Source organism: Stenella coeruleoalba (genome assembly GCF_951394435.1).
Source record: "Stenella coeruleoalba genome assembly, chromosome: 9".
Taxonomy (NCBI): Eukaryota; Metazoa; Chordata; class Mammalia; order Artiodactyla; family Delphinidae; genus Stenella; species Stenella coeruleoalba.
The window spans coordinates 64,238,360-64,256,466 of record NC_137155.1 but is presented as its reverse complement, the minus strand read 5'-3'; the positions used below and the strand labels follow the sequence as shown (position 1 = coordinate 64,256,466).

At 38.8% G+C, this 18,107-nt stretch overlaps 1 protein-coding gene across 6 annotated transcripts in view; it reads left to right on the top strand.

Moving 5' to 3' along the window:
* The window catches only part of MATCAP2 (microtubule associated tyrosine carboxypeptidase 2), a gene marked incomplete at its 5' end in the record, with an annotated part of 94,568 nt that overhangs the window by 57,965 nt on the left and 18,496 nt on the right, over positions 1 to 18,107 (top strand). The gene's annotated exons all lie outside the window — the stretch shown is intronic.

Here is an 18,107-nt window from a genome sequence, read left to right as displayed (position 1 = left end):
CATAATATTTATTTATTTTTACTTATATAATATTTTTAAAGTTTGTTCATATTGTAGCATGTATCAGTATATCAATCCTTTTTATTACTGAATAATAATCCAGTGCATGGATATGACACCTTTTATTTATCCTTTCACCAGTTAATGGGCATTTGGGTTGTTTCCACTTTTTGGCTATTATGAATAATGCTATTACGAGCCTTCATTCATAAGTTTATGCTGGTAATTCTCTTGAGTATATGCTTAGGAGTGGAATTTTGGGGTTATATGATAACTCTGTGCTCAACCTTTTGAGGAACTGCCACCGTTTCCAAAGTGAATGCACCATTTTACATTCCCACTGCAGTGTATGACGATTTCTATTTCTCCAAATCCTCACCAACACCTACTATTTTCATTTTTTAAATTAATATTATAACCATCCCTAGTGGGTGTGAAGTGGTTAACTCACTGTGGTTTAGATTTGAATTTTCCTGGTGACTAGTGATGTTGAGTATCTTTTCATGTGATTATTGGCTATTTATGTATTTTCTTTGGAGAACCGTCTGTTTAGATCATTTACCCATTTTTAATTGGTTTGCTTTTTTTTATTGAGGTGTAAGGGTTTTTTGTGTATTCTAGATAAAAATCTCTTATCAGATAATCATTTACAAATATTTTCTACTACTCTGTAGTCTTCTCGCTTTCTTGATGCTATTCTCTGTGACTTTTTAAAAGCAAGTTGTACACTTGGCATTTCATTCCTTAAAAACTTGAGCATGCATCTCCTAAGACTAAAAACATTCTCTTCTACTTAAAACAGTATCATTATCACACTTAAGAAAGTGAGTGGTAATTCAGCAATATCAATTACCCCATATACGGTATTTAAATTTCCCCAACTGTTCGAAAAATGTCTTTATAGGTGTTAAAAAAAAAAAAATCTAGGTCCAGTAAGGGTTCATGCATTAGTTTTGGTGGCAATGTCCCTTTAGCCACTTTTAATAGGGAGAGATCTTGAACACTGTATTTTTTGTTTCTCATCATACGGACTTCTTTTTTGTTTTTTAAAATTTTTTTAATATTTTATATTGGACTATAGTTGATTAGCAATGTTGTTACTTTCAGGTGTACAGTGAAGTGTTTCAGTTATACGTATACATTTATCCTTTTTAAAGTTCTTTACCCATTTAGTTATTACAGAATTTGACCACAGTTCCCTTTGCTATACAGTAGGTCCTTGTTGGTTATTTACTTTCATTATTGTAGTGTATATATGTCAGTCCCAAACTGCTAGTTTAACCCTGCCCCCTACCATTCCCCTTTGTTAACCATAAGTTTGTACTCTAAGTCTGTGAATCTGTTTCTGTTTTGGAAATAACTTTATTTGTATCATTTTCTTGATTCCCCATATAGCAATATCACAATATATTTGTCTTTCTCTGTCTGACTGACTTCACTAAGTACGATAATCTCCAGGTCCATTCATGTTGCTGCCAGTGGCATTATTTCATTCTTTTTAATGGATGAATATTCCATTGGACATATTTACCACATCTTCTTTATCCACTTTTCTGTTGATGGACATTTAGGTTGCTTCCATGTCTTGGTTACTGTAAGCAGTGTGGCAATGAACATTGGGGTGCGTGTATCCTTTCAAACCATGGTTTTTGCCAGATATGTGCCCAGGAGTGGCATTGCTGGATCATATGGTAGCTCTATTTTTCATTTTTTTAAGGAACTTCCGTATTGTTCTCCATAGTGGCTGTACCAACTTACGTTCCCACCTACAGTCTAGGAGGGTTCTCTTTCAACTCAGCACCCTCTTCAGCATTTATTGTTTGTAGATTTTGTTTTTCATGTTCTATTCAGCTCTTTTATTTTAGATATACAGGAAGTCGAGTTCTGGATCCCATGTTTGTACATTTTTGATGATGGCCATTCTGACTGGTGTGAGGTGATACCTCATTGTAGTTTTGATTTGCATTTATCTAATGATAGCAAAGTTGAGCGTCTCTCCATGTGCCTTGTGGCCATCTGTCTGTCTTTGAAGAAATGTCTGTCTCGGTCTTCTGCCCATTTTTTGATTGGGTTGTTTGCTTTTTTTGATATTGAGGTTCATGAGCTGTTTGTAAATTTTGGAGATTAATCCCTTGTCGGACGCATCATTTGTCAGTATTTTCTCCCATTGTGTGGGTTGTCTTTCCTTTTGTTTATGATTTCCTCTCCTGTGCAAAAGCTTTTGAGTTTCATTAGGTCCCTTTTTTTTTTTTTACTTTGTAATACTATTTATGTATTTTTTACATCTGATTGGATGGAGTATAATTGCTTTACAGTGTTGTTAGTTTCTGCTGTATAACAAAGTGAATCTGCTGTATGTATACATACATCCCCATAATACCTCCCTCTTGAGCCTGACTCCCACCCTCCCTATCCCGCCTCTTTAGGTGGTCACAAAGCACTGAGCGGATCTCCCTGTGGGATGCAGCTGCTTCCCAGTAGCTATCTATTTTACATTTGGTAGTATATATATACTACTCTCTCACTTCTCTCCAGGTTGCCTTTCCCCCCGCTTGTGTCCTCAAGTCCATTCTCTACCTCTGCATCTTTATTCCTGTCCTGCCCCTAGGTTCTTCAGAACCATTTTATTTTTATTCCTTATATATGTGTTAGCATACGATATTTGTTTTTCTCTTTCTGACTTACTTCACTCTGTGTGACAGGCTCTAGGTCCATTCACCTCACTACAAATAACTCAATTTCGTTTCTTTTTCTTTTTATTTATTTATTTAATTCTTGAATTTTATTTTATTTTTTTTATGCAGCAGGTTCTTACTAGTCATCAATTTTATACACATCAGTGTATACATGTCAATCCCAATCGCCCAGTTCATCACACCACCACCACCACATGCCGGGCCGCTTTTCCCCCTTGGTGTCCATACGTTTGTTCTCTACATCTGTATCTCAATTTCTACCCTGCAAACTGGTTCATCTGTACCATTTTTCTAGCTTCCACATACATGCGTTAATATACGATATTTATTTTTCTCTTTCTGACTTCCTTCACTCTGTATGACAGTCTCTAGATCCATCCACCTCTCAACAAATGACCCAATTTCGTTCCTTTTTATGGCTGAGTAATATTCCATTGTATATATGTACCACATCTTCTTTATCCATTTGTCTGTCGATGTGCATTTACGTTGCTTCCATGACCTGGCTATTGTAAATAGTGCTGCAGTGAACAATGGGGTGCATGTGTCTTTTTGAATTATAGTTTTCTCTGAGTATATGCCCAGTAGTGGGATTGCTGGATCATATGATAATTCTATGTTTAGTTTTTTAAGGAAGCTCCATAATGTTCTCCATAGTGGCTGTATCAATTTACATTCCCAGCAACAGTGCTAGAGGGTTCCCTTTTCTCCACAGTCTCTCCAGCATTTGTTGTTTGTAGATTTTCTGATGATGCCCATTCTAACTGGTGTGAGGTGATACCTCATTGTAGTTTTGATTTGCATTTCCGTAATAATTAGGGATGTTGAGCAGGTTTTCATGTGCTTCTTGGCCATCTGTCTGTCTTCTTTGGAGAAATGTCTATTTAGGGCTTCTGCCCATTTTTTGGATTGGGTTGTTTGTTTTTTTAATATTAAGCTGCATGAGTTGTTTATATATTTTGGAGATTAATCCTTTGTCCATTGATTCGTTTGCAAATATTTTCTCCCATTCAGAGGGTTGTCTTTTCGTGTTGTTTGTAGTTTCCTTTGCTGTGCAAAAGCTTTTAAGTTTCATTAGGTCCCATTTGTTTATTTTTGTTTTTATTTCCATTACTGTAGGAGATGGATCAAAAAAGGTCTTGCTGTGATTTATGTCAAAGAGTGTTCTTCCTATGTCTTCCTCTAAGAGTTTTATAGTGTCCGGTCTTACATTTAGGTCTCTAATCCTTTATGAGTTTATTTTTGTGTGTGGTGTTAGGGAGTGTTCTAATTTCATTCTTTTAAATGTAGCTGTCCAGTTTTCCCTGCACCACTTATTGAAGAGGCTGTCTTTTCTCCATTGTATATTCTTGCCTCCTTTATCAAAAATAAGGTGACCACGTGTACATGGGTTTATCTCTGGGCTTTCTATCTTGTTCCATTGATCTATATTTCTGTTTTTGTGCCAGTACCATACTGTCTTGATTACTGTAGCTTTGTAGTATAGTCTGAAGTCAGGGAGCCTGATTCTTCCAGCTCCGTTTTTCTTTCTCAAGATTGCTTTGGCTATTCGCGTCTTCTGTGTTTCCATACCAATTGTAAAATGTTTTGTTCTAGTTCTGTGAAAAATGCCATTGGTAGTTTGATAGGGATTGCATTGAATCTGTAGATTGCTTTGGGTAGTATAGCCATTTTCACAGTGTTGAGTATTCCCATCCAAGATCATGGTATATCGCTCCATCTGTTTGTATCATCTTTGATTTCTTTCATCAGTGTCTTATAGTTTTCTGCATAGAAGTCTTTCGTCTCCTTAGATAGGTTTATTCCTAGGTATTCTATTCTTTTTATTGCAATGCTAAATGGGAGTGTTTCCTTAATTTCTCTTTCAGATTTTTCATCATTAGTGTATAGGAATGCAAGAGATTTCTGTGCATTAACTTTGTGTCCTTCTACTTTACCAAATTCATTGATTAGCTCTAGTGGTTTTCTGGTAGCATCTTTAGGATTCTCTATGTGTAGTATCATGTCATCTGCAAACAGTGACAGTTTTACTTCATCTTTTCCAATTTGGATTCCTTATTTCTTTCTCTTATTGCTGTGGCTAAAACTTCCAAAACTATGTTGAATAATAGTGATGAGAGTGGGCACCCTTGTCTTGTTCCTGATCTTAGAGGAAATGCTTTCAGTTTTTCTCCATTGAGAATGATGTTGGCTGTGGGTTGGTCATATATGGCCTTTACTATGTTGAGGTAGGTTCCCTCTCTGCCCACTTTCTGGAGAGTTTCTGTCTTGTTTAATGTATCATTTAAAGCTTGTCTTTCCTTATTTATTTGCATTTTGGATGATCTTTCCATTGGTGAAAGTGGAGTGTTAAAGTGTCCTACTATGGTTGTGTTACTGTCGATTTCCTCTTTTATGGCTGTTAGTATTTGCCTTATGTATTGAGGTGCTCCTTCGTTGGGTGCATAAATATTTACAATTGCTATATCTTCTTCTTGGATTGATCCCTTGATCATTACATAGTGCCCTTCTTTGCCTTGTAATAGTCTTTACTTTAAAGTCTATTTTGTCTGATATGAGAATTGCTACTCCAGCTTTCTCTTTTTTTTTTTTTTACATCTTTATTGGAGTATACTTGCTTTATAATGGTGTGTTAGTTTCTGCTTTATAACAAAGTGAATCAGTTATACATATACATGTGTTCCCATATCTCTTCCCTCTTGCATCTCTCTCCCTCCCACCGTCCCTATCCCACCCCTCTAGGTGGTCACAAAGCACCGAGCTGATCTCCCTGTGCTCTGCGGCTGCCTCCCACCAGCCATCTACTCCACGTTTCGTAGTGTATATATGTCCATGCCACTCTTTCACTTTGTCACAGCCTACCCTTCCCCCTCCCCATATCCTCAAGTCCATTCTCTAGTAGGTCTGTGTCTTTATTCCTGTCTTACCCCTAGGTTCTTCATGACATTTTGTTTTTCTTAAATTCCATATATATGTTAGCATACGGTATTTGTCTTTCTCTTTCTGACTTACTTCACTCTGTATGACAGACTCTAGGTCCATCGACCTCATTACAAATAGCTCAATTTCATTTCTTTTTATGGCTGAGTAATATTCCATTGTATATATGTGCCACATTTTCTCTATCCATTCATCCAATGATGGACACTTAGGTTGTTTACATCTCCTGGCTATTGTAAATAGAGCTTCAATGAACATTTTGGTACATGACTTTTTGAATTATGGTTTTCTCAGGGTTTATGCCCAGTAGTGGGATTGCTGGGTCATATGGTCGTTCTATTTGTAGTTTTCTATCCAGCTTTCTTTTGATTTCCATTTGCATGGAATATCTTTTTCCATCCCCTCACTTTCAGTCTGTATGTGACTCTAGGTCTGAAGTGGGTATCTTGTAGACAGCATACATATGGGTCTTGTTTCTGTATCCATTGAGCCAGTGTGTGTCTTTTATTTGGAGCATTTAATCCGTTTACATTTAAGGTAATTATCAATATGTATGTTCCTATTACCATTTTCTTAGTTGTTCAGTTGTCTTTTCCTTCTCTTCTGTTCCCTGCCTAGAGAAGTACCTTTAGCATTTGTTGTAAAGCTGGTTTGGTGGTGCTGAATTCTCTTAACTTTTGCTTGTCTGTAGAGGTTTTAATTTCTCCATCAAATCTGAATGACATCCTTGCTGGGTAGAGTAATCTTGGGTGTAGGTTTTTCCCTTTCATCACTTTAAATATGTCCTGCCACTCCCTTCTGGCTCACAGAGTTTCTGCTGAAAGATGTGCTGTTAACCTTATGGGGATTCCCTTGTATGTTATTTGTTGCTTCTCCCTTGCTCCTTTTAATATTTTTTCTTTGTGTTTAATTTTTGGTAGTTTGATTAATATGTGTCTTGGTGTGTTTCTCCTTGGATTTATCCTGTATGGGACTCTTTGTGCTTCCTGGACTTGATTGACTATTTCCTTTCCCATGTTAGGGAAGTTTTTAACTACAATCTCTTCAAATATTTTCTCTGACCCTTTCTTTTTCTCTGCTTCTCTGGGACCCCTGTAATTTGAACGTTGGAGCATTTAATGTTGTCCCAGAGGTCTCTGAGACTGCTCTCAATTCTTTTCATTCTTTTTTTTTTATTCTGCTCTGCCACAGTTATTTCCACTATTTTATCTTCCAGGTCACTTATCCATTCTTCTGCCTCAGTTATTCTGCTGTTGATTCCTTCTAGAGTATTTTTAATTTCATTTATTGTGTTGTTCATCTTTTGTTTGCTCTTTAGTTCTTCTAGGGCCTTGTTAAACGTTTCTTGTATTTTCTCCCTTCTATTTCCGAGATTCTTGGATCATCTTTACTATCATGACTCTGAATTCTTTTTCAGGTAGACTGCCTATTTCCTCTTCATTTGTTTGGTCTGGTAGGTTTTTTATCTTGCTCCGTCATCTGCTGCATATTTCTCTGTCTTCTCATTTTGTTTAACTTACTGTGTTTGGGGTGTCCTTTTCACAGGCTGAAGGTTCATAGTTCCTTTTATTTCTGGTGTCTGCCCCCAGTGGGTGAGGTTTGTTCAGTGGCTTATGTAGGCTTCCTGATTGGAGGGCCTGGTGCCTGTGTTCTAGAAGATGAGGCTGGATCTTGACCCTCTGGTGGGCAGGGCCACATCCGGTGGTGTGTTTTGGGGTGTCTGTGAACTTAGTATGACGTTAGGCAGCCTCTCTGCTAATGGGTGGGGTTGTGTTCCTGTCTTGCTAGTTGTTTGGCATGGGGCATCCATCACTGGAGCTTGCTGGCCGTTGAGTGGAGCTGGGTCTTAGTGTTGAGATGGAGATCTCTGGGAGAGCTCTCGCTGATTAATATTACATGGAAGTTCTCTGGTGGTGCAACGTCCTGGACTCGGCTCTCTCACCTCAGGGGCTCGGGCCTGACACCCCGCCAGAGCACCAACACTGCCAGCTGCACAGCTCAGAAGAAAAGGAAGAAAAAAAAAATGGACAGAACTCCACGACAAATGGTAAAAGCAAAACTAAACAGACAGAATCACACAAACATACACACACACTTACAGAAGAAGAAAGAAAGAAAAAGGAAGAGAGCAACCAAACCAATAAACACACAAATAATAGCAATCACCAAAAAGTAAACTAACAAACATAAAACCAAAAACAGATCAAATGCAGAAAGCAAACCCCAGGTCCACAGTTGCCGCCAAAGTCCACCGCCTCAATTTTGGGAACACTCATTGTCTATTCAGATATTCCAGGGTTTACCAAGCTGACTGGGGTGATTGGGTCTGCTGCTCCTGAGGCTGCACCTCAGGAGAAAGTTCCCTTTCTCTTCTTTGTTTGCACAGGTCCGAGGTTCAGTTTGGTTTTGGCCTTGCCTCTGCGTGTAGGCTGCCCTCAGGTGTCTGTTCCCTGCCCAGACAGGAGCGGGTTAAAGCAGCGGCTTATTAGAGCTCTTTTGCTCACTCAGGTCGGGGAGAGGGAGGGGTACACTAGTCACAATTGGAATGCAGTGCATGCCTGTGGCGGTAGAGGCTGGTGTGACGCTGCAGCAGCCTGAGGTGTGCCATGTGTTCTCCTGGGGAAGTTGGCCCTCAATCATGGGACCCTAGCAGTGGCATTCTGCACAAGCTCTCGGGAGGGTGTGGGTAGTGACCTACGCTTGCACACAGGATTCTTAGTGGCAGCAGCAGCTGTGGTAGCAGTCCATGCCCGCCCCTGGCATCCATGATGATAGCTGCCACTCACTCCCATCTCTGGAGCTCACTTAGGCAGTGCTCTGTCGTCTGAGGACACACAGAGCAGGAAGCCCCTCTTCTAACACACCCCGAAACAATGGTCTCTTGCCTCTTAGGCAGTTGTTGCAGGCTTTTTCCCAGACTCCCTCCCAGGTAGCTGTGGTGCACTAGCCCCCTTCAGGCTGTCTTCACACAGCCAACCCCAGTCCTCTCCCTGGGGTCTGACCTCCAAAGCCCGAGCCTCAGCTCCCAGCCCCCACCCGCCCCGGCAGGTGAGCAGAGAAGCCTCTCAGGCTAGTGAGTGGTAGTCAGCACTGTTCCTCTGTGTGGGGATATCTCTGCTTTGCCCTCTGCACCCCTGTTACTTCAGTCTTCTCTGTGGCTCTGACACTCTACACCGACTTCCCTGCCAGTGAGGGCTCTTCCTAGTGTGTGGAAACCTTTCGTCCTTCACAGCTCCCTCGCAGAGGTGCAGGTCCCATCCCTACTCTTGTCTCTGTTTTTTCTTTTTTCTTTTGCCCTACCCAGGTACATGGGGATTTTCTTGCCTTTTGGGAAGTCTGAGGTCTTCTACCAGCATTCAGTAGGTGTTCTACAGGAGGTGTTCCACGTGTAGATGTATTTTTGATGTATTTCTGGGGAGGAAGGTGATGTCCATGTCTTACTCTTCCACCATCTTGAAGGTCTCCCCCATTTTTAATTTTTATTTTAAACTGGAGTATAGTTGATTAACAGTGTTTTGTTAGTTTCAGGTGTACAGCAAACCAATTCAGTTATACCTATACCTGTATGTATTGTTTCTCAAGATCTTTTCCTATTTATATTACTGGAGAATATTGAGCAGAAATCCCTGTGTTATACAGTAGGTCCTTGTTGGTTATCTGTTTTCATTATTGTAGTATGTATATGTCAATCCCAAACTTCCAATTTATCCCTGCCCTCCACCTTTTCCTTTTGGTAACTCTAAGTGTGTATTCTAAGTCTGTGAGTCTGTTTCTGTTTTGTAAATATGTTCATTTGTATCATTTTTTAAAATTCTGCATATAAGTGATATCAGATGATATTTGTCTTTCTCTGTCTGACTTGCTTCACTTAGCACGATAATCTCCAGGTCCACTCACGTTGCTGCCAGTGGCATTATTTCATTCTTTTTAATGGCTAAGTAATATTCCATTGGACATACGTACCACATCTTCTTTATCCACTCTTCTGTTGATGGACATTTAGGTTCCTTCCATGTCTTGGTTATTGTAGACAGTGCTACAGTGAACACTGGGGTGCCTGTACCCTTTCAAACCATGGTTTTCACCAGATATATGCCCAACAGTGGGATTGCTGTATCATATGGTAGCTCTCTTTTTAGTTTTTTGAGGAACCGCCACACTGTTCTTCATAGTGGCTATACCAATTTACATTCCCACCAACAAGTAGGAGGGTTCCCTTTTCTCTACACCCACTCCAGCATTCATTGTTGGTAGACTTTTTGATGATGGCCATTCTATCTGGTGTGAGGTGATATCTCACTGTAGTTTTGATTTGCATTTCTCTAAATAGTTAGTGATGTTGAGCCTCTCTCCATGTGCCTCTTTGCCATCTGTATGTCTTCTTTGGTGAAATGTCTATTTAGTTTTTTTTTAATTGAAGTATAGTTGCTTTACAATGTTGTGTTAGTTTCTGCTGACAACAAAGTGAATCAGTTATACATATACATATATCCACTCTTTTTTAGATTTCCTTTCCATTTAGGTCACCACAGACCATTGAGTACAGTTCCCTGTGCTATACAGTAGGTTCTCATTAGTTATCTGTTTTATACATAGTAGTATATATATGTCAATCCCAATCTCCCAATTCATCCTACCCACCCCCTTTCCCCCTTGGTAACCATAAGGTCTCTACATCTGTGACTCTATTTTTGCTTTGCAAGTAAGTTCATATGTACCATTTTTCTAGATTCCACATGTAAGTGATATCATATGATATTTGTTTTTCTTTTTCTGACTTACTTCACTCTGTATGACAATCTCTGGGTCCATCCATGTCGCAGCAAATGGCACTGTTTTGTCCCTTTTTATGGCTGAATACTATTCCATTGTGTATATGTACCGCATCTTCTTTATCCATTCCTGTGTTGATGGACATTTAGGTTGTTTCCATGTCCTGGCTATTGTAAATAGTGCTGCAATGAACATCAGGGTGCATGCATCCTTTCAAATAATGGTTTTCTCCAGATACATGCCTAGGAGTGGGATTGCTGGGTCATATGGTAGCTCTGTTTTTAGTTTTTTAAGGAACCTCCATACTGTTCTCCCCACTGGCTGTACCAATTTACATTCCCACCAACAGTGCAGGAGAGTTCCCTTTTCTCCACACCCTCTCCAGTATTTACTGCTTATAGATTTTTTGATGATGACCATTCTGACTGGTGTGAGGTGATACCTCATTGTAGTTTTGGTTTACATTTCTCTGATAATTAGTGATGTTGAGCATCTTTTCATGTGTTTGTTGGCCATCTGTATGTCTTCCTTAGTGAAATGTCTATTTAGGTCTTCCGCCCATTTTTTGATTGGGTTGTTTGTTGTTTTTTTTTTTTGATATTGTGCTGCATAAACTGTTTATAAATTTTGGAGATTAATCACTTGTCAGTCAGATCATTTGCCAATCTTTTCTTTCATTGTGTGGGTTGTCTTTCCTTTTTTTTGTGGTTTCCTCTGCTGCACAAAAGCTTTTGAGTTTCATTAGGTCCCATTTGTTTTTTTCTTTTTCTTTTAAATTGGAGTATAGTTGAATAACAATGTTGTCTTAGTTTCAGGTGTACAGCAAAGTGATTCAGTTGTACATATACATGTACCTATTGTTTCTCAAGTTCTTTCCACATTTAGGTTATTAGAGAATATTAAGCAGAGTTGTTCCCTATGCTATGCAGTAGGTCCTTCTTGGTTATCTATTTTCAATAGAATAGTGTGTATATTTCAATCCCAAACTCCCAATTTATCCCTGACCTCCATCTTTGCTCTTTGTTAACCTAAGTGTGCTTTCTAAGTCCATGAGTCTGTTTTTGTTTTGTAAATATGTTCATTTTTATGATGTTTTTTAGATTTTGCATGTAAGCAATATCAGCTGATATTTGTTTTTCCTCTGACTTACTTCACTTACTATGATAATTTCCAGGTCCATTCATGTTGCTGCTAATGGCATTATTTCATCCTTTTTAATGGCTGAGTAATATTCCATTGGACATAGGTACCACATCTTCTTTATTCACTCTTCTGTCGATGGACACGTAGGTTGCTTCCATGTCTTGGTTACTGTAAACAGTGCTGCAGTGAACACTGGGGTGCCTGTATCCTTTCAAACCAAGGGTTTTGCCAGATATGTGCCCAAGAGTGGGATTCCTGAATCATGTGGTGCTCTGGGAAACACTGAAAAAGATATTCCTGTGATTTATTTCACAGAGTGTTCTTCCTATATTTTCTTCTAAGAGTTTTATAACATCAGGTCTTAAATTTAGTTCTTTAATTCATTGAGTTTATTTTTGTGTATGGTGTAAAAGAATGTTCTAATTTCATTCTTTTCCTATAGCTGTCCAGTTTTCTCAACACCATTTATTGAAGAGACTGTCATTTCTCCATTGTATAGTCTTACATTTTTTATTGTAGATCAATCGACCACAGGTGCGTGTGTTTATTTCTGGGCTTCTGTCCTGTTGATCTATATTTTTGTTTTTGTACCTGTACCATAGTGTTTTGATGATTGTAACTTTGTAGTATAGTCTAAAATCAGGGAGACTGATTCCTCCAGGTCCATCTTTTTTCCCCCTTTAAGATTACTTTGGATATTCGTGGTGTTTTGTGTTTTCATATAGATTAAAAAATTTTTTTGTTCTAGTTCTGTGAAAAATGTTATTCATAATTTGATAGGGGTTGCATTGAATGTGTAGATTGCCTTGGGTAGTATAGTCATTTTGACAATATTGATTCTTCCAGTGCAAGAGGATGATATATCCTTCCATCTGTTTGTGTCATCTTTGATTTCTTTCATCAGTGTCTAATAGTTTTCAGAGTACTGGTGTTTTGTCTCCTTAGGTAGGTTCATTTCTAGGTTTTTTTTTTTTTTGATGCAATGGTAAATGGGATTGTTTCCTTAATTTCTTTTTGAGGTCTTTCCTTGTTAGTGTATAGAAATGCAAAGGATTTGTGTTTATTAATTGTTTCATCCTGCAATCTAACCTAGTTCACTGAACTTCAGCAGTTTTCTGGAAGCATCTTTAGGATTTTCTATGTATAGTATCATTTCTTCTGCAAACAGTGACAGTTTTATTTCTTCCTTTCCAATTTGGATTCCTGTTATTTTTTTTCTTCTGTGATTGCCGTGGCTAGGACTTCCAAAACTATGTTGTATAAAAGTGGAGAGAGTGGACATCCTTGTCTTGTTCCTGATCTTAGAGGAAATGCTTTCAGTTTTTACCACTGAGAATGATGTTGGCAGTGGGTTTGTCATATATGGCCTTTATTATGTTGAGGTAGGTTCCCTTTATGCCCACTCTCTGGAGAGTTTTTATCATAAATGGGTGTTGAATTTTGTCAAAAGCTTTTTCTGCATCTTTTGAGATGATCATGTAGTTTTCATTCTTCAGTTTGTTGATGTGGTGTAATGCACTGATTGATTTGCAGATACTGAAAAATCCTTGCATCCCTGAGATAAATCCGAGTTGATCATGTTGTATGATTCTTTTTTTTTAATAAATTTATTTATTTATTTTTGGCTGCATTGGGTCCTTGCTGTTGGGTCTTTGTTGCTGTGCGCAGGCTTTCTCTAGTTGCAGCATGTGGGGTCTACTCTTCGTTGCGGTGCACAGGCTCTAAGTGCGCGGGCTTCAGTAGTTGTGGCTCGCAGGCTCTAGAGGGCAGGCTCGGTAGTTGTGGCACACAGACTCAGTAGTTGCGGCACACTGGCTCACTAGTTGTGGCACACGGGCTTAGTTGCTTCAAGGCATGTGGGATCTTCCCAGACCAGAGCTCAAACCCGTGTCCCCTGCATTGGCAGGCGGCTTCTCAACCACTGCCCCACCAGGGAATTTCTGTGTGATTCTTTTAATGTATGTTGGATTCAGTTTCCTAGTATTTCATTGAATTTCTTGCATCTATGTTCATCAGTGATATTGGCCTGTAATTTTCTTTTTTTGTGGTATCTTTGTATGGTTTTGGTATCAGGGTGATGGTGGACTCATAGAATGAGTTTGGGAGTGTTCTTTCCTCTGCAGTTTGTTTTTGGAATAGTTTGAGGATAGGTGTTAACTCTTCTCTAAATGTTTGATAGAATTGACCTGTGAAGCCATCTTGCCCTGGACTTTTGTTTGTTGGGAGTTTTTTTGTTTGTTTGTTTTTGTGGTACGCGGGCCTCACACTGTTGTGGCCTCTCCCGTTGTGGGGCACAGGCTCCGGACGCGCAGGCCCAGCGGCCATGGCTCACGGGCCTAGCCGCTCCGTGGCATGTGGGATCTTCCCGGACCGAGGCACGAACCCGTGTCCCCTGCATCGGCAGGCGGACTCTCAACCACTGTGCCACCAGGGAAACCCTTAAAGATTTTTTTTGTGTCTGTGTGTGTTGGGAGTTTTTTAATCACAGTTTTAATTTCAGTACTTGTGATTGGTCTGTTCATATTTTGTATTTCTTCCTGGTTCGGTCTTGGGAGATTGTACCTTTCTAAGAATTTGTCCATTTCTTTCAGGTTGTCCATTTTATTGGCATGTAGTTGCTTGTAGTAGTCTCTTTTGATCCTTTGTATTTCTGTGGTGTCTGTTTTAACTTCTTTTTCATTTCTAATTTTATTGATTTGAGCTCTCTCCCTTTCTTTGTTCATGAGTTTGGATAAGTTTTATCAATTTCCTTTATCTTTTCAAAGAACTAGCTTTTAGTTTCTTTGATCTTTTCTGTTGTTTTCTTCATCTATAATTCTTTTATGTCCACTCTGATCTTTATGATTTCTTCCACTAACTTTGGGCTTTGTTTGTTCTTCTTTCTGTAGTTGTTTAGGTGTTAGAGTATGCTCTTTGAGATTTTCCTTGTCTCCTGAGGTAGGACTGTATTGCTATAAACTTTCCTCTTAAAACAGCTTTTGCTGCATCCCATAGGTTTTAGATTGTTGTGTTTTTGTTTTCTTTTGTCTCTAGGATATTTTTATTTCCTCTTTGACTTCTTCAGTGATCCATTGGTCATTTAATAGTATACTGTTTAGCCACCACGCGTTTGTGGTTTTTACAGTGTTTTTCTTGTAGTTGATTTCTAATCTTATAGTCTTGTGGTTGGAAAAGATGCTCGATATGACTTCAGTTTTCTTCAGTTTACTGAGGCTTGCTTTGCAACCCAACATGTGATCTATCCTGGAAAATGTTGCATGTGCACTTGGGAAGAACATGTATTCTGGTGCTTTTAAATGGAATGCTTTATATATATAAATTACGTCCATCTGGTCTAATTGTCATTTAAGGCCTTTGTTTTCTTATGGCTTTTCTGTCTAGATGATCTGTCCATTGATGCAAGTGGGGTGTTAAAGTCCCCCACTAGTATTATTTTACTGTTGATTTCTCCTTTTATGGCTGATAGTATTTGCCTTATATATTGAGGTGCTCCTATGTTGGGTGCATATGTATTTACAATTGTTTTATCTTCTTGGATAGATTCCTTGATTATTATGTAGTGTTGTTCTTTGTGTCTTGAAACAGTCTTTATTTTAAAGTCTATTTGTCTGATATTAGTGTTGCTACTCCAGCTTTCTTTTCATTTCCATTTGCATGGAGTATCTTTTTCTGCTCCCTCACTTTCAGTCTGTATGTTTCCATAGGTCTGAAGTGGGTCTCTTGTAACAAGACAGCATATATATGGGTCTTGTTCTTCTACCTATTCAGCCAGTCTGTGTGTTTTGGTTGGAGCATTTAATCCATTTATGTTTAAGGTAGTTATCGATATATGTGTTCATGTTACCATTTTCTTAATTGTTTCGGGTTTGTTTTTGTAAGCCTTTTTTCTTCCCTTCCTCTCTGTTCTCTTCTTTTGTTATTTGATGACTAACGTTAGTGTTGTGTTTTTGGATTCCTTTTTCTTTTCTGTGTGTGTATCGTCGATTTTTAGTTTGCAGTTACCAAGTGTTGTTGATGTAGCAGTCTCTGTATAAAAATATTGTTTTAAGTTGCTGGTGTTTTAATTTCAAATGCATTTCCAGTATCTTGCATTTGTACTCTCCTCTTCTCACAATTGCTTGTTTTGATATCATGTTTGTGTGTGGATGATTTAATACCTTTACACTATGCTTTCCTTTCCTGCTGAGCTTTTAGGGGTGTTTTTGTTTGTTTCTAGTTTTGGTCTTATCTTTTCTGCCTAAATAAGTTCCTTTAGCATTTGTTGCAAAGCTGGTCTGGTGGTGCTGAATTCTCTTAGCTTTTGGTTGTTTGTGAAGCTTTTTTTTGGGGGGTTACATTGGGTCTTCATTGCTGCACGCGGGCTTTCTCTAGTTGGGGCCAGCAGGGGCTACTCTTCGTTGCGGTGTGTGGGCTTCTCATTGCGGTGCCTTCTCTTGTTGTAGAGCATGGGCTCTAGGTGCCCGGGCTTCAGTAGTTGCAGCACACAGGCTCAGCAGTTGCAGCACATGGGCTCTAGGGCACATGGGCTTCAGTAGTTGTGGCGTGTGGGCTTAATTGCTCCACGGCATGTGGGATCTTCTTAGACCAGTTATCGAACCAGTGTCCCTGCATTGGCAGGCAGATTCTTAATCACTGCACCACCAGGGAAATCCCATCTGTAAAGCTTTTGATTTCTCTGTGGAATCTGAATGAGAGCCTTGCTGGGTAGAGTATTCTTGGTTGTAGGGTCTTCCCTTTTTTCACTTTAAATATATCATGCCACTTCCTTGTCACCTGCACAGTTTCTGCTGAGAAATCAGCTGATAACTTTATGGGGCTCCCTTGTATGTTATTTCTTGCTTTTCCCTTGCTCCTTTTAATATTTTTTCTTTGAATTTAATTTTTGTTAGTTTAATTAATATGTGTCTTGGTGTGTTTTTCCTAGGGTTTATCCTGTATGGGACTCTGCGCTTCCTGGAATTGGGTGGCTGTTTCCTTTTCCATGTGAGGGAAGTCTTTGACTATAATCTCTTCAAATGTTTTCTCAGACCCTTTCTTTTTCTCTTCTTTTTCTTGGACACCTATAATCCAAATGTTGGTGCATTATTGTTGTCCTGGAGGTCTCTGAGACTGTCGTCAATTCTTTCATTCTTTTTTCTTTATTCTGCTCCTCAGCAGTTACTTCTACCATTCTGTGTTTTAGCTCACTTACTCGCTTTTCTGCCTCAGTTATTCTATTGATTTCTTTCCATGTATTTTTCATTTCAGTTATTGTGTTGTTCATCACTGTTTCTTTGTTCTGTAGTTCTTCTAGGTCTTTGTTAAACATTTCTTCTGTTTTCTCAGTCCATGCCTCCATTCTGTTTCCGAGATTTTGGATAATCTTTACTATCATTACTCTGAATTCTTTTTCAGGTAGGTTGCTTATTTCCTTTTCATTTATTTGGTCTTGTAGGATTGTTGTCTTTTTTTTTTTTTTTTTGAATTTTATTTTATTTTTTTACACAGCACGTTCTTATTAGTCATCAGTTTTATACACATCAGTGTATACATGTCAATCCCAATCGCCCAATTCATCACACCACCACCACCACCCCCTCTGCTTTCCCCTCTTGGTGTCCATACGTTTGTTCTCTACATCTGTGTCTCAATTTCTACCTTGCAAACCGGTTCATCTGTACCATTTTTCTAGCTTCCACATGTATGCGTTAATATACGATATTTGTTTTTCTCTTTCTGACTTCTTTCACTCTGTATGACAGTCTCTAGATCCATCCACCTCTCAGCAAATGACCCAATTTCGTTCCTTTTTATGGCTGAGTAATATTCCATTGTATATATGTACCACATGTTCTTTATTCATTCGTCTGTTGATGTGCATTTAGGTTGCTTCCATGACCTGGCTACTGTAAATAGTGTTGCAGTGAACATTGGGGTGCATGTGTCTATTTGAATTATGGTTTTCTCTGGGTATATGCCCAGTAGTGGTATTGCTGGATCATATGGTAATTCTATTTTTAGTTTTTAAAGGAACCTCCATACTGTTCTCCATAGTGGCTGTATCAATTTACATTCCCAGCAACAGTGCTAGAGGGTTCCCTTTTCTCCACAGCCTCTCCAGCATTTGTTGTTTGTAGATTTTCTGATAATGCCCATTCTAACTGGTGTGAGGTGATACCTCATTGTAGTTTTGATTTGCATTTCTCTAATAATTCGTGATCTTGAGCAGTTTTCATGTGCTTCTTTGCCATCTGAATGTCTTCTTTGGAGAAATGTCTATTTAGGGCTTCTGCCCATTTTTGGATTGGGTTGTTTGTTTTTTTAATATTGAGCTGCATGAGCTGCTTGTAAATTTTGGAGATTAATCCTTTGTCAGTTGCTTCATTTGCAGATATTTTCTCCCATTCTAGAATTGTCTTTTCGTCTTGTTTATGGTTTCCTTTGCTGTGCAACTTCTTTGAAGTTTCATTAGGTCCGATTTGTTTATTTTTGTTTTTATTTCCATTTCTCTAGGAAGTGGATCAAAAAAGATCTTGCTGTGATTTATGTGAAAGAGTGTTCTTCCCGTGTTTTCCT